This window comes from Coregonus clupeaformis, unplaced genomic scaffold (assembly GCF_020615455.1).
Source record: "Coregonus clupeaformis isolate EN_2021a unplaced genomic scaffold, ASM2061545v1 scaf3430, whole genome shotgun sequence".
Classification (NCBI taxonomy): domain Eukaryota; kingdom Metazoa; phylum Chordata; class Actinopteri; order Salmoniformes; family Salmonidae; genus Coregonus; species Coregonus clupeaformis.
In genome coordinates this window covers 1-12,244 of record NW_025536884.1, presented here as the reverse complement: position 1 = coordinate 12,244, position 12,244 = coordinate 1, and the positions used below count along the sequence as shown (strand labels likewise).

The 12,244-nt window shown below is 42.8% G+C and overlaps 10 non-coding genes across 10 annotated transcripts; all 10 read right to left on the bottom strand.

Annotated features, from left to right (window-relative positions):
* Positions 1-385: 385 nt before the first annotated feature.
* Positions 386-550, bottom strand: LOC123489900. Its single transcript, XR_006660736.1, has one exon. It is a non-coding gene; the product is annotated as a U1 spliceosomal RNA (small nuclear RNA).
* A 461-nt stretch (positions 551-1,011) lies between these two features.
* Positions 1,012-1,175, bottom strand: LOC123489907. The gene has a single exon (XR_006660742.1). It is a non-coding gene; the product is annotated as a U1 spliceosomal RNA (small nuclear RNA).
* A 458-nt stretch (positions 1,176-1,633) lies between these two features.
* LOC123489913 lies at positions 1,634-1,797 on the bottom strand. Its single transcript, XR_006660748.1, has one exon. It is a non-coding gene; the product is annotated as a U1 spliceosomal RNA (small nuclear RNA).
* A 457-nt stretch (positions 1,798-2,254) lies between these two features.
* Positions 2,255-2,418, bottom strand: LOC123489929. Its single transcript, XR_006660764.1, has one exon. It is a non-coding gene; the product is annotated as a U1 spliceosomal RNA (small nuclear RNA).
* A 456-nt stretch (positions 2,419-2,874) lies between these two features.
* On the bottom strand, positions 2,875-3,038 carry LOC123489936. Its single transcript, XR_006660771.1, has one exon. It is a non-coding gene; the product is annotated as a U1 spliceosomal RNA (small nuclear RNA).
* Positions 3,039-3,496: 458 nt separating this feature from the next.
* LOC123489901 lies at positions 3,497-3,660 on the bottom strand. Its single transcript, XR_006660737.1, has one exon. It is a non-coding gene; the product is annotated as a U1 spliceosomal RNA (small nuclear RNA).
* Positions 3,661-4,117: 457 nt separating this feature from the next.
* On the bottom strand, positions 4,118-4,281 carry LOC123489933. The gene has a single exon (XR_006660768.1). It is a non-coding gene; the product is annotated as a U1 spliceosomal RNA (small nuclear RNA).
* Positions 4,282-4,739: 458 nt separating this feature from the next.
* Positions 4,740-4,903, bottom strand: LOC123489910. Its single transcript, XR_006660745.1, has one exon. It is a non-coding gene; the product is annotated as a U1 spliceosomal RNA (small nuclear RNA).
* A 462-nt stretch (positions 4,904-5,365) lies between these two features.
* Positions 5,366-5,527, bottom strand: LOC123489939. Its single transcript, XR_006660774.1, has one exon. It is a non-coding gene; the product is annotated as a U1 spliceosomal RNA (small nuclear RNA).
* Positions 5,528-5,988: 461 nt separating this feature from the next.
* LOC123489928 lies at positions 5,989-6,152 on the bottom strand. The gene has a single exon (XR_006660763.1). It is a non-coding gene; the product is annotated as a U1 spliceosomal RNA (small nuclear RNA).
* Positions 6,153-12,244: the final 6,092 nt, after the last annotated feature.

Genomic DNA, 12,244 nt, shown 5'->3' with positions numbered 1-12,244 from the left:
ATAATATCACATCATATCGACCTGCGTTAAATGCCGTTTAGGATTGCAATTGCAGACAGAGCGGTGGAAAAGTTGTTTATTTTCTTTACTAGATTATATGAATGAACCGCTAGTTTCACATCATGCAACACGGTATAAATAATCACCACTTTCTCTTGTTTGACGTTTCAGCACGGCATATATAGCTTGTTGCATTTCACAAAATAAAGTTTCCACAAAATGATAACAATGCTTTGCTAAAACAAATACTTCCACCTTTTGATTATGTGTAACATTTGCCCACCAAGTCTATTTCACAGCTGATTTCAATGAAATCCATAAGCGCAGCACAAGGTCAGTTAATGCACAACAATCTCAAGCAACAGTTTATCATTAAACAAGACATCAGGGGAGAGCGCGAACGCAGTCCCCCACTACCAGAAATTATGCAATTGAGATTTCCACATTTGGGAAATTCGCAGGGGTCAGCACAGCCGGAGTGCAATGGCTGTGCCTCGCCCCTGGGTGAACCGCCTTCTTGATCACGGTATCTCTCTTGCCAGGTAAGTATGAGTTGTACACGTCGGTGGAGGGCAGGTCTTTCCAGTGCCAACCTTTTCGGCTGACGGTAACCACTTTGTGTTCTGATAATATCACATCATATCGACCTGCGTTAAATGCCGTTTAGGATTGCAATTGCAGACAGAGCGGTGGAAAAGTTGTTTATTTTCTTTACTAGATTATATGAATGAACCGCTAGTTTCACATCATGCAACACGGTATAAATAACCACCACTTTCTCTTGTTTGACGTTTCAGCACGGCATATATAACTTGTTGCATTTCACAAAATAAAGTTTCCACAAAATGATAACAATGCTTTGCTAAAACAAATACTTCCACCTTTTGATTATGTGTAACATTTGCCCACCAAGTCTATTTCACAGCTGATTTCAATGAAATCCATAAGCGCAGCACAAGGTCAGTTAATGCACAACAATCTCAAGCAACAGTTTATCATTAAACAAGACATCAGGGGAGAGCGCGAACGCAGTCCCCCACTACCAGAAATTATGCAATCGAGATTTCCACATTTGGGAAATTCGCAGGGGTCAGCACAGCCGGAGTGCAATGGCTGTGCCTCGCCCTGGGTGAACCGCCTTCTTGATCACGGTATCTCCCTTGCCAGGTAAGTATGAGTTGTACACGTCGGTGGAGGGCAGGTCTTTCCAGTGCCAACCTTTTCGGCTGACGGTAACCATTTTGTGTTCTGATAATATCACATCATATCGACCTGCGTTAAATGCCGTTTAGGATTGCAATTGCAGACAGAGCGGTGGAAAAGTTGTATATTTTCTTTACTAGATTATATAAATGAACCGCTAGTTTCCCATCATGCAGCACTGTTGAAATAATCACCACTTTCTCTTTGAAGTTTCAGCACGGCATATATAGCTTGTTGCATTTCACAAAATAAAGTTTCGACAAATTGATAACAATGCTTTGCTAAAACAAATACTTCCACCTTTTGATTATGTGTAACATTTGCCCACCAAGTCTATTTCACAGCTGATTTCAATGAAATCCATAAGCGCAGCACAAGGTCAGTTGATGCACAACAATCTCAATCAACAGTTTATCATTAAACAAGACATCAGGGGAGAGCGCAAACGCAGTCCCCCACTACCAGAAATTATGCAATCGAGATTTCCACATTTGGGAAATTCGCAGGGGTCAGCACAGCCGGAGTGCAATGGCTGAGCCTCGCCCTGGGTGAACCGCCTTCTTGATCATGGTATCTCCCTTGCCAGGTAAGTATGAGTAGTACACGTCGGTGGAGGGCAGGTCTTTCCAGTGCCAACCTTTTCGGCTGACGGTAACCACTTTGTGTTCTGATAATATCACATCATATCGACCTGCGTTAAATGCCGTTTAGGATTGCAATTGCAGACAGAGCGGTGGAAAAGTTGTTTATTTTCTTTACTAGATTATATAAATGAACCGCTAGTTTCCCATCATGCAGCACTGTTGAAATAATCACCACTTTCTCTTTGAAGTTTCAGCGCGCATATTTAGCTTGTTGCATTTCACAAAATAAAGTTTCCACAAAATGATAACAATGCTTTGCTAAAACAAATACTTCCACCTTTTGATTATGTGTAACATTTGCCCACCAAGTCTATTTCACAGCTGATTTCAATGAATTCCATAAGCGCAGCACAAGGTCAGTTAATGCACAACAATCTCAAGGAACAGTTTATCATTAAACAAGACATCAGGGGAGAGCGCGAACGCAGTCCCCCACTACCAGAAATTATGCAATCGAGATTTCCACATTTGGGAAATTCGCAGGGGTCAGCACAGCCTGAGTGCAATGGCCGAGCCTCGCCCTGGGTGAACCGCCTTCTTGATCATGGTATCTCCCTTGCCAGGTAAGTATGAGTAGTACACGTCGGTGGAGGGCAGGTCTTTCCAGTGCCAACCTTTTCGGCTGACGGTAACCACTTTGTGTTCTGATAATATCACATCATATCGACCTGCGTTAAATGCCGTTTAGGATTGCAATTGCAGACAGAGCGGTGGAAAAGTTGTTTATTTTCTTTACTAGATTATATAAATGAACCGCTAGTTTCCCATCATGCAGCACTGTTGAAATAATCACCACTTTCTCTTTGAAGTTTCAGCGGCATATTTAGCTTGTTGCATTTCACAAAATAAAGTTTCCACAAAATGATAACAATGCTTTGCTAAAACAAATACTTCCACCTTTTGATTATGTGTAACATTTGCCCACCAAGTCTATTTCACAGCTGATTTCAATGAATTCCATAAGCACAGCACAAGGTCAGTTAATGCACAACAATCTCAAGGAACAGTTTATCATTAAACAAGACATCAGGGGAGAGCGCGAACGCAGTCCCCCACTACCAGAAATTATGCAATCGAGATTTCCACATTTGGGAAATTCGCAGGAGTCAGCACAGCCTGAGTGCAATGGCCGAGCCTCGCCCTGGGTGAACCGCCTTCTTGATCATGGTATCTCCCTTGCCAGGTAAGTATGAGTTGTACATGTCGGTGGAGGGCAGGTCTTTCCAGTGCCAACCTTTTCGGCTGACGGTAACCACTTTGTGTTCTGATAATATCACATCATATCGACCTGCGTTAAATGCCGTTTAGGATTGCAATTGCAGACAGAGCGGTGGAAAAGTTGTTTATTTTCTTTACTAGATTATATAAATGAACCGCTAGTTTCCCATCATGCAGCACTGTTGAAATAATCACCACTTTCTCTTTGAAGTTTCAGCGCGGCATATTTAGCTTGTTGCATTTCACAAAATAAAGTTTCCACAAAATGATAACAATGCTTTGCTAAAACAAATACTTCCACCTTTTGATTATGTGTAACATTTGCCCACCAAGTCTATTTCACAGCTGATTTCAATGAAATCTATAAGCGCAGCACAAGGTCAGTTAATGCACAACAATCTCAAGCAACAGTTTATCATTAAACAAGACATCAGGGGAGAGCGCGAACGCAGTCCCCCACTACCAGAAATTACGCAATCGAGATTTCCACATTTGGGAAATTCGCAGGGGTCAGCACAGCCGAGTGCAATGGCTGTGCCTCGCCCCTGGGTGAACCACCTTCTTGATCACGATATCTCCTTTGCCAGGTAAGTATGAGTTGTACACGTCGGTGGAGGGCAGGTCTTTCCAGTGCCAACCTTTTCGCTGACGGTAACCACTTTGTGTTCTGATAATATCACATCATATCGACCTGCGTTAAATGCCGTTTAGGATTGCAATTGCAGACAGAGCGGTGGAAAAGTTGTTTATTTTCTTTACTAGATTATATAAATGAACCGCTAGTTTCCCATCATGCAGCACTGTTGAAATAATCACCACTTTCTCTTTGAAGTTTCAGCGCGGCATATTTAGCTTGTTGCATTTCACAAAATAAAGTTTCCACAAAATGATAACAATGCTTTGCTAAAACAAATGCTTCCACCTTTTGATTATGTGTAACATTTGCCAACCAAGTGTATTTCACAGCTGATTTCAATGAAATCCATAAGCGCAGCACAAGGTCAGTTAATGCACAACAATCTCAAGCAACAGTTTATCATTAAACAAGACATCAGGGGTGAGCGCGAACGCAGTCCCCCACTACCAGAAATTACACAATCGAGATTTCCACATTTGGGAAATTCGCAGGGGTCAGCACAGCCGGAGTGCAATGGCTGTGCCTCGCCCTGGGTGAACCGCCTTCTTGATCACGGTATCTCCCTTGCCAGGTAAGTATGAGTTGTACACGTCGGTGGAGGGCAGGTCTTTCCAGTGCCAACCTTTTCGGCTGACGGTAACCATTTTGTGTTCTGATAATATCACATCATATCGACCTGCGTTAAATGCCGTTTAGGATTGCAATTGCAGACAGAGCGGTGGAAAAGTTGTATATTTTCTTTACTAGATTATATAAATGAACCGCTAGTTTCCCATCATGCAGCACTGTTGAAATAATCACCACTTTCTCTTTGAAGTTTCAGCACGGCATATATAGCTTGTTGCATTTTACAAAATAAAGTTTCGACAAATTGATAACAATGCTTTGCTAAAACAAATACTTCCACCTTTTGATTATGTGTAACATTTGCCCACCAAGTCTATTTCACAGCTGATTTCAATGAAATCCATTAGCGCAGCACAAGGTCAGTTGATGCACAACAATCTCAATCAACAGTTTATCATTAAACAAGACATCAGGGGAGAGCGCAAACGCAGTCCCCCACTACCAGAAATTATGCAATCGAGATTTCCACATTTGGGAAATTCGCAGGGGTCAGCACAGCCGGAGTGCAATGGCTGAGCCTCGCCCTGGGTGAACCGCCTTCTTGATCACGGTATTTCCCTTGCCAGGTAAGTATGAGTTGTACACGTCGGTGGAGGGCAGGTCTTTCGAGTGCCAACCTTTTCGGCTGACGGTAACCACTTTGTGTTCTGATAATATCACATCATATCGACCTGCGTTAAATGCCGTTTAGGATTGCAATTGCAGACAGAGCGGTGGAAAAGTTGTTTATTTTCTTTACTAGATTATATGAATGAACCGCTAGTTTCACATCATGCAACACGGTATAAATAATCACCACTTTCTCTTGTTTGACGTTTCAGCACGGCATATATAGCTTGTTGCATTTCACAAAATAAAGTTTCCACAAAATGATAACAATGCTTTGCTAAAACAAATACTTCCACCTTTTGATTATGTGTAACATTTGCCCACCAAGTCTATTTCACAGCTGATTTCAATGAAATCCATAAGCGCAGCACAAGGTCAGTTAATGCACAACAATCTCAAGCAACAGTTTATCATTAAACAAGACATCAGGGGAGAGCGCGAACGCAGTCCCCACTACCAGAAATTATGCAATCGAGATTTCCACATTTGGGAAATTCGCAGGGGTCAGCACAGCCGGAGTGCAATGGCTGTGCCTCGCCCTGGGTGAACCGCCTTCTTGATCACGGTATCTCTCTTGCCAGGTAAGTATGAGTTGTACACGTCGGTGGAGGGCAGGTCTTTCCAGTGCCAACCTTTTCGGCTGACGGTAACCACTTTGTGTTCTGATAATATCACATCATATCGACCTGCGTTAAATGCCGTTTAGGATTGCAATTGCAGACAGAGCGGTGGAAAAGTTGTTTATTTTCTTTACTAGATTATATGAATGAACCGCTAGTTTCACATCATGCAACACGGTATAAATAATCACCACTTTCTCTTGTTTGACGTTTCAGCACGGCATATATAACTTGTTGCATTTCACAAAATAAAGTTTCCACAAAATGATAACAATGCTTTGCTAAAACAAATACTTCCACCTTTTGATTATGTGTAACATTTGCCCACCAAGTCTATTTCACAGCTGATTTCAATGAAATCCATAAAGCGCAGCACAAGGTCAGTTAATGCACAACAATCTCAAGCAACAGTTTATCATTAAACAAGACATCAGGGAGAGCGCGAACGCAGTCCCCCACTACCAGAAATTATGCAATCGAGATTTCCACATTTGGGAAATTCGCAGGGGTCAGCACAGCCGGAGTGCAATGGCTGTGCCTCGCCCTGGGTGAACCGCCTTCTTGATCACGGTATCTCCCTTGCCAGGTAAGTATGAGTTGTACACGTCGGTGGAGGGCAGGGGCCTGTTGCACAAAACTAGGATAAGGGATTAAGCCAGGATATCTTGGTGATCCTGGCTCAATTGATCCGTAATCCGGTTGCACTAAAAGATGGATAGGGGGCAGGAGGATATGTTATGGTATAAATTACCATGGAGATTTATTCTGTGGAGCTAGCCTGCTCCAGACCAGGCTAAATTCCAGGATCTATTTAATCTCATCCCTAATGTCAGTCAGCAGTCACCACAAATGGAAACCAATAGTTATTTCACTGCTCACTATACATTGTTATCACATATAACTAGACCCACTGTCATTATTTAAACGTTTGTGATCATTAATTTCAATGATTTTGGATAAAAAATGATTTTTAGATGATGTTGCTATCATTAGATAATTTACAGTTTCCCATAGACTATAAGGCTATATATAAAATGATAGAATATTAGGGGCCACAGAGGGAAAAAAAACACAAGTCATAATATTGTAACCAGTTGTTTTAAAGGAGGACAGTTGTTAAAATGACAGATGTGGGGCATTTCGTGAAATTGTACTTCAGTATGGTTTCATAAACAAAGACATGCTGATGTGCCAGAATATTAAGTATCACATTGTCATAAGTATCAAAACTGTAAAAACAATATGTAGCTTTTCTGCAGAAAGAACCAGCCTCATAAATTTATGACTTTATCCTTTTCTTCAGTGTGGCCCTAGTACTCTGTCATATAAACAAATACACATTCCATATGAATATAAAAACACAATGTGTAACATTATGTTCCTTTATTGAATAAGGACAAAACAAAGCAGGTAAACCATCAGCTCCTTTCCGAAACTGAAGTCACAGTGACTCTACAAGATGGAAAGCACAGAATCCAAGCATATTATACAAAATGATACATACACATTCAAAGGTCTGTATATAACACACCCTGCATGTCTGCACACTAAAATAAATGCAGGACAAATCCATACACATCAACTGAACAGACAAATGAATGGATGCAGTAGCCTCCCTGCAGCCTTGTATTACACACAGTATACCGCACAAACATCATAAGAGGCCAAATTCGTAAAAAAACGAACCCAAAAAACCCAAATTCCTCTGCCACCGCAGGATATTTAACCAAAATTGAAAGCACACATACTAACTAAAATAATTCAACACATATTGGTCCCTCAGCAGCCGACCACTGTCGTCATCAGGGGAAGATTGCCGGATTGTCCCAGTCCATGGCTGGTGGCACTCTGGGGGGCCCTCTCCTTCCTCAGGCAGGCCACATTGTGGAAGACAGCACAAGCCACAGTAATATCACATGCCCCTAACAGGGCTGACCCTAATTTGTGAAGGCAGTGAAAGCGTGCCTTCAGGAGGCCAAAAGGTCATTTCAACTCTGGCCCTGGTCCTGGCATGGGCATGGTTGTAGGCCTGCTGTGCTTCCTGGGGGTCTGTGAAAGGTGTCAGGAGAAAGGCTGGCAGCCATACCCCTGTCTCCCAGCAACACACCAGAGAATTCACCTGTCAACACAAAATCTCATCATTACTACCTCATAAACACAGTGATATTCTTGACACAGCCATGATGGTTATAAATAGGGGTTGTGTGGCTTACCTTGTGATAGGCACTGATAGATTTCAGAGGCCCGAAAGATTCTGGAGTCATGGACTGAGCCAGGCCATTTTGCCACAACATTGCTGATCACACAGTCAGCATTGCAGACCATCTGAAATCATAAGATGAGGAATATTACACCAATCAATGCACATCACTGGCAATGCAGAGTGTTCGTCAATGGACAATATCAAAAAGTTATGTTCACCTGAACATTAATGCTGTGAAAGGATTTCCTATTCACAAATCGGCCTCATGGGCACCTGAGGGGGCTTTTTATCCTTATGTGTGTGCAGTCCACTGCACCAATGACATTAGGGGAAACCTGTCACACAAAGTAATGAGTATCCTACTATGTGTTAACAGTTGTCCTGTAATTTGTAGATCCTCTTACCTGCAATCCTATAGAACTCCTCTTTGATGTCACAGAGTCTTCTGTGGCCAGGGAAGGAGATGAAGACATCTGCTAATGCTTTGATAGCCAGACACACACACTCCTTATTGTGCGGCAAATTGTGGCCTTGTTCAGCTGTTCTGCATCCCCCACTGAGTACAGGAAGGCTCCACTAGCAAAAAGCGCAAGGCCACACAAACCATTTGCTCTTCACACTCAGTGCATGGCTCCGTGCAGTGCGGTGCTTAATCCTGGGACCCAGTAGTCTGCATAGATACAGTGGGGAAAAAAAGTATTTAGTCAGCCACCAACTTGTGCATGTTCTCCCACTTAAAAAGATGAGAGGCCTGTAATTTTCATCATAGGTTCCGTCAACTATGACAGACAAAATGAGGGAAATCACATTGTAGGATTTTTTATGAATTTATTTGCAAATTATGGTGGAAAATAAGTATTTGGTCAATAACAAAAGTTTCTCAATACTTTGTTATATACCCTTTGTTGGCAATGACACAGGTCAAACGTTTTCTGTAAGTCTTCACGGTTTTCACACACTGTTGCTGGTATTTTTGGCCCATTCCTCCATGCAGATCTCCTCTAGAGTAGTGATGTTTTGGGGCTGTCGCTGGGCAACACGGACTTTCAACTCCCTCCAAAAGATTTTCTATGGGGTTGAGATCTGGAGACTAGCTAGGCCACTCCAGGACCTTGAAATGCTTCTTCACTGAAGCCACTCCTTCGTTGCCCGGGCGGTGTGTTTGGGATCATTGTCATGCTGAAAGACCCACCACGTTTCATCTTCAATGCCCTTGCTGATGGAAGGAGATTTTCACTCAAAAATCTCCGATACTTGGCCCCATTCATTCTTTCCTTTACGGATCAGTCGTCCTGGTCCCTTTGCAGAAAAAACAACCCCCAAAGCATGATGTTTCCACCCCCATGCTTCACAGTAGGTATGGTGTTCTTTGGATGCAACTCAGCATTCTTTGTCCTCCAAACACGATGAGTTGAGTTTTTACCAAAAAGTTATATTTTGGTTTCATCTGACCATATGACATTCTCCCAATGATCTTCTGGATCATCCCAAATGCACTCTAGCAAACTTCAGACGGGCCTGGACATGTACTGGCTTAAGCAGGGGGAAATGTCTTGCACTGCAGGATTTAGTCCCTAGCGGCGTAGTGTGTTACTGATTGTAGGCTTTGTTACTTTGGTCCCAGCTCTATGCAGGTCATTCACTACGTCCCCCGGTGTGGTTCTGGGATATTTTCACCGTTCTTGTGATCATTTTGACCCCACGGGGTGAGATCTTACGATAGAGCCCCAGATCGAGGGAGATTATCAGTGGTCTTGTATGTCTTCCATTTCCTAATAATTGCTCCCACAGTTGATTTCTTCGAAACCAAGCTGCTTACCTATTGCAGATTCAGTCTTCCCCAGCCTGGTGCAGGTCTACAATTTTGTTTCTGGTGCCCTTTGACAGCTCTTTGGTCTTGGCCTAGTGGAGTTTGGAGTGTGACTGTTTGAGGTTGTGGACAGGTGTCTTTTATACTGATAACAAGCTCAAACAGGTGCCATTAATACCGTAGCGAGTGGAGGACAGAGGAGCCTCTTAAAGAGAAGTTACAGGTCTGTGAGAGCCAGAAATCTTGCTTGTTTGTAGGTGACCAAATACTTATTTTCCACCATAATTTGCAAATAAATTCGTAAAAAATCCTACAATGTGATTTTTTGGATTTTCTTTTCTCAATTTGTCTGTCATAGTTGACGTGTACCTATGATGAAAATTACAGGCCTCTCTCATCTTTTTAAGTGGGAGAACTTGCACAATTGGTGGCTGACTAAATACTTTTTTTCCCCCACTGTACCTGATGCCATCTGCAGAAAACCTGTATCTTTCATATAGATGGTCATCAGGGAAGGCCAGTGGGTCCAACCGTCCCTGAAGACCCTTTCTCGCCTGAAGGCTCTCCTCACACAAGTGCTTCTTCATCCACCACATCTCGCACGAATGGGCATGCCATTGTCAGAGCGAAAGGGAACACACTTTTGGGCCTTCATAGGCTAGTGCCACACCTGGTGCTGGGGGGTGGGCAAAAGAGGCGATGCCTTATAACGATGACTTGGTTGTACTGATTGCTGGGAAAATAAAAAAACTTAGAAGATGCCACCGTCCTAGGCTACAATAAGAGCTCATATGTCATGGCTCACTTGACTTTACGAGAATATACCTAATTTTTATTTTGAGCTGTGTCATCTTCTTGGAGCTGGGGGAGGAAAGAAAAATAATGATTAATACATTTGTGTTACAGTTAGCATACAGTGTACATTGAAGGCATATCTCACCTCCCTCTCAAGTTTTTTTATTTCAAGGTCCAGTTTCCTAATTGTCCTCTTTTTTATTTCGGACTCCAGTGCAAGATTTTCCATCTTTTTCTTCTTGTACTGAATGTCTATGTCTGCCGTTCTATTTGGCGCCGGAGGTGGTTGCCATACAACTTTCTGATAGCTTGTGAGCTCTGTGAACACAAACAATTAGCGCAGCTGGAATTTGGCAGGATGTGGTGTCCTTTTATTAATACGCACTATGTTGCCAGGCTGGTTTTCCCACTGTATAGCATCTGGGTCCTGTAAAAGAAATTAGATTTTTTGATTTTGATGAGGACTCCTCACCATTGTAGAGTAAATAGTACTTTCACAGTCTTAACATGATCCTCATGCCTTCTGGAATCCAGAGAGTGGTCTCCTCCTCATCATCGTCTCCATCATGTGCTGTTGCTGCTGCACTGGGGCCTTCACCCTATCACATTTAATCGGATTCATATTGAAGCTAGGTAGACAAGACGCCAGGCCTACAGTATGCCTTTGATGGATACTCACTGGATCGCATCGTCTGGTGCTTGCTGTGGCTCTACAGGAACACAGTGCTGCCAGACACTGCAAGGCAATAGGTAAACCAAAGTCAGACAGTCCAAATTGATTCAATATGAATGTAGTTGTATCCCATGTAGAGATGGAAGGACATACCTTGAATGAAGCGGGTGGCATCTTGGGAGGAACCTATGCTCGTCTCTTTCCCCCAGGGATCCCCTCTAAGACGGGCCTGCCTTTATTGTAGCTCCAAGGCCATGTCCTCTGCTGGGGTAAGGTCAGCCTTTGGTGACCCACCACCCGTGCCTTGTAACTGTGGGTATTCTTTTTCACTGCTAAAACAGTACAGACAATGTGTGAGCAGGCACCTTCTGGGTTACAATATATGCTTGTGCTTTGTTAAATATTAGTCAGGGACCATACCATTCTGCAGAATGTTCTTGTATTTGATTTTGACCTGCTGCCATGTCCGTTTTGGCCCGTTCATGTTTAATCTACACACACACACACACACACACACACACACACACATTTCAATGAGTCACCTGCAAAAAAATTACTTGGTATTTTTTGTCTTGTTTTCGGTAAAATATCTTAAAATTTATCATAGCTTTATACAGTGTTATGGAGTTACTTTACACAATTTCACTCATATCTGCGGTGCATTTCAATTAAAATTTTACCGTTTCATAATTACAGTACAACTGCATTTTTGGAGATGTGAATTAAATATTTGAATTGTAAATGTTTCAGGGAGGTGAGTGTGGTAATTGTGCACTACTTACGCATTCAGGCGGTCTGCCATACTTGCCACGCTTTTTCTCTTTGCTTTATCACTGTGCCGGTGTTGCCTTTCTTCTTAATTATATCTTTTACCTCCTCGTATGCCTCCATGAGGATTTGTGCTTCCCACGGGGGAAAAGTACGCTCTAGTTGCCATGGTAAATCAGTTAATCTGTGATCTGTGGCGGGGTCTATTTGAGTGAGCCGTGGCTCGCACCTATCCAGGATTGGTTTCACCTGGCTTAATGAATCCGTGTCTGCTCATCCTGGCTTGGCTTTGTGCAACCAATTCGCCTGGACCACATGTTTTGGCTTCATTGAGCTCAGCTGAGTCATTTATCCCGGATGTCTTAATTCTACTTTTGTGCAACAGGCCCCAGGTCTTTCCAGGTACCAACCTTTTTGCGGCTGACGTTAACCATTTT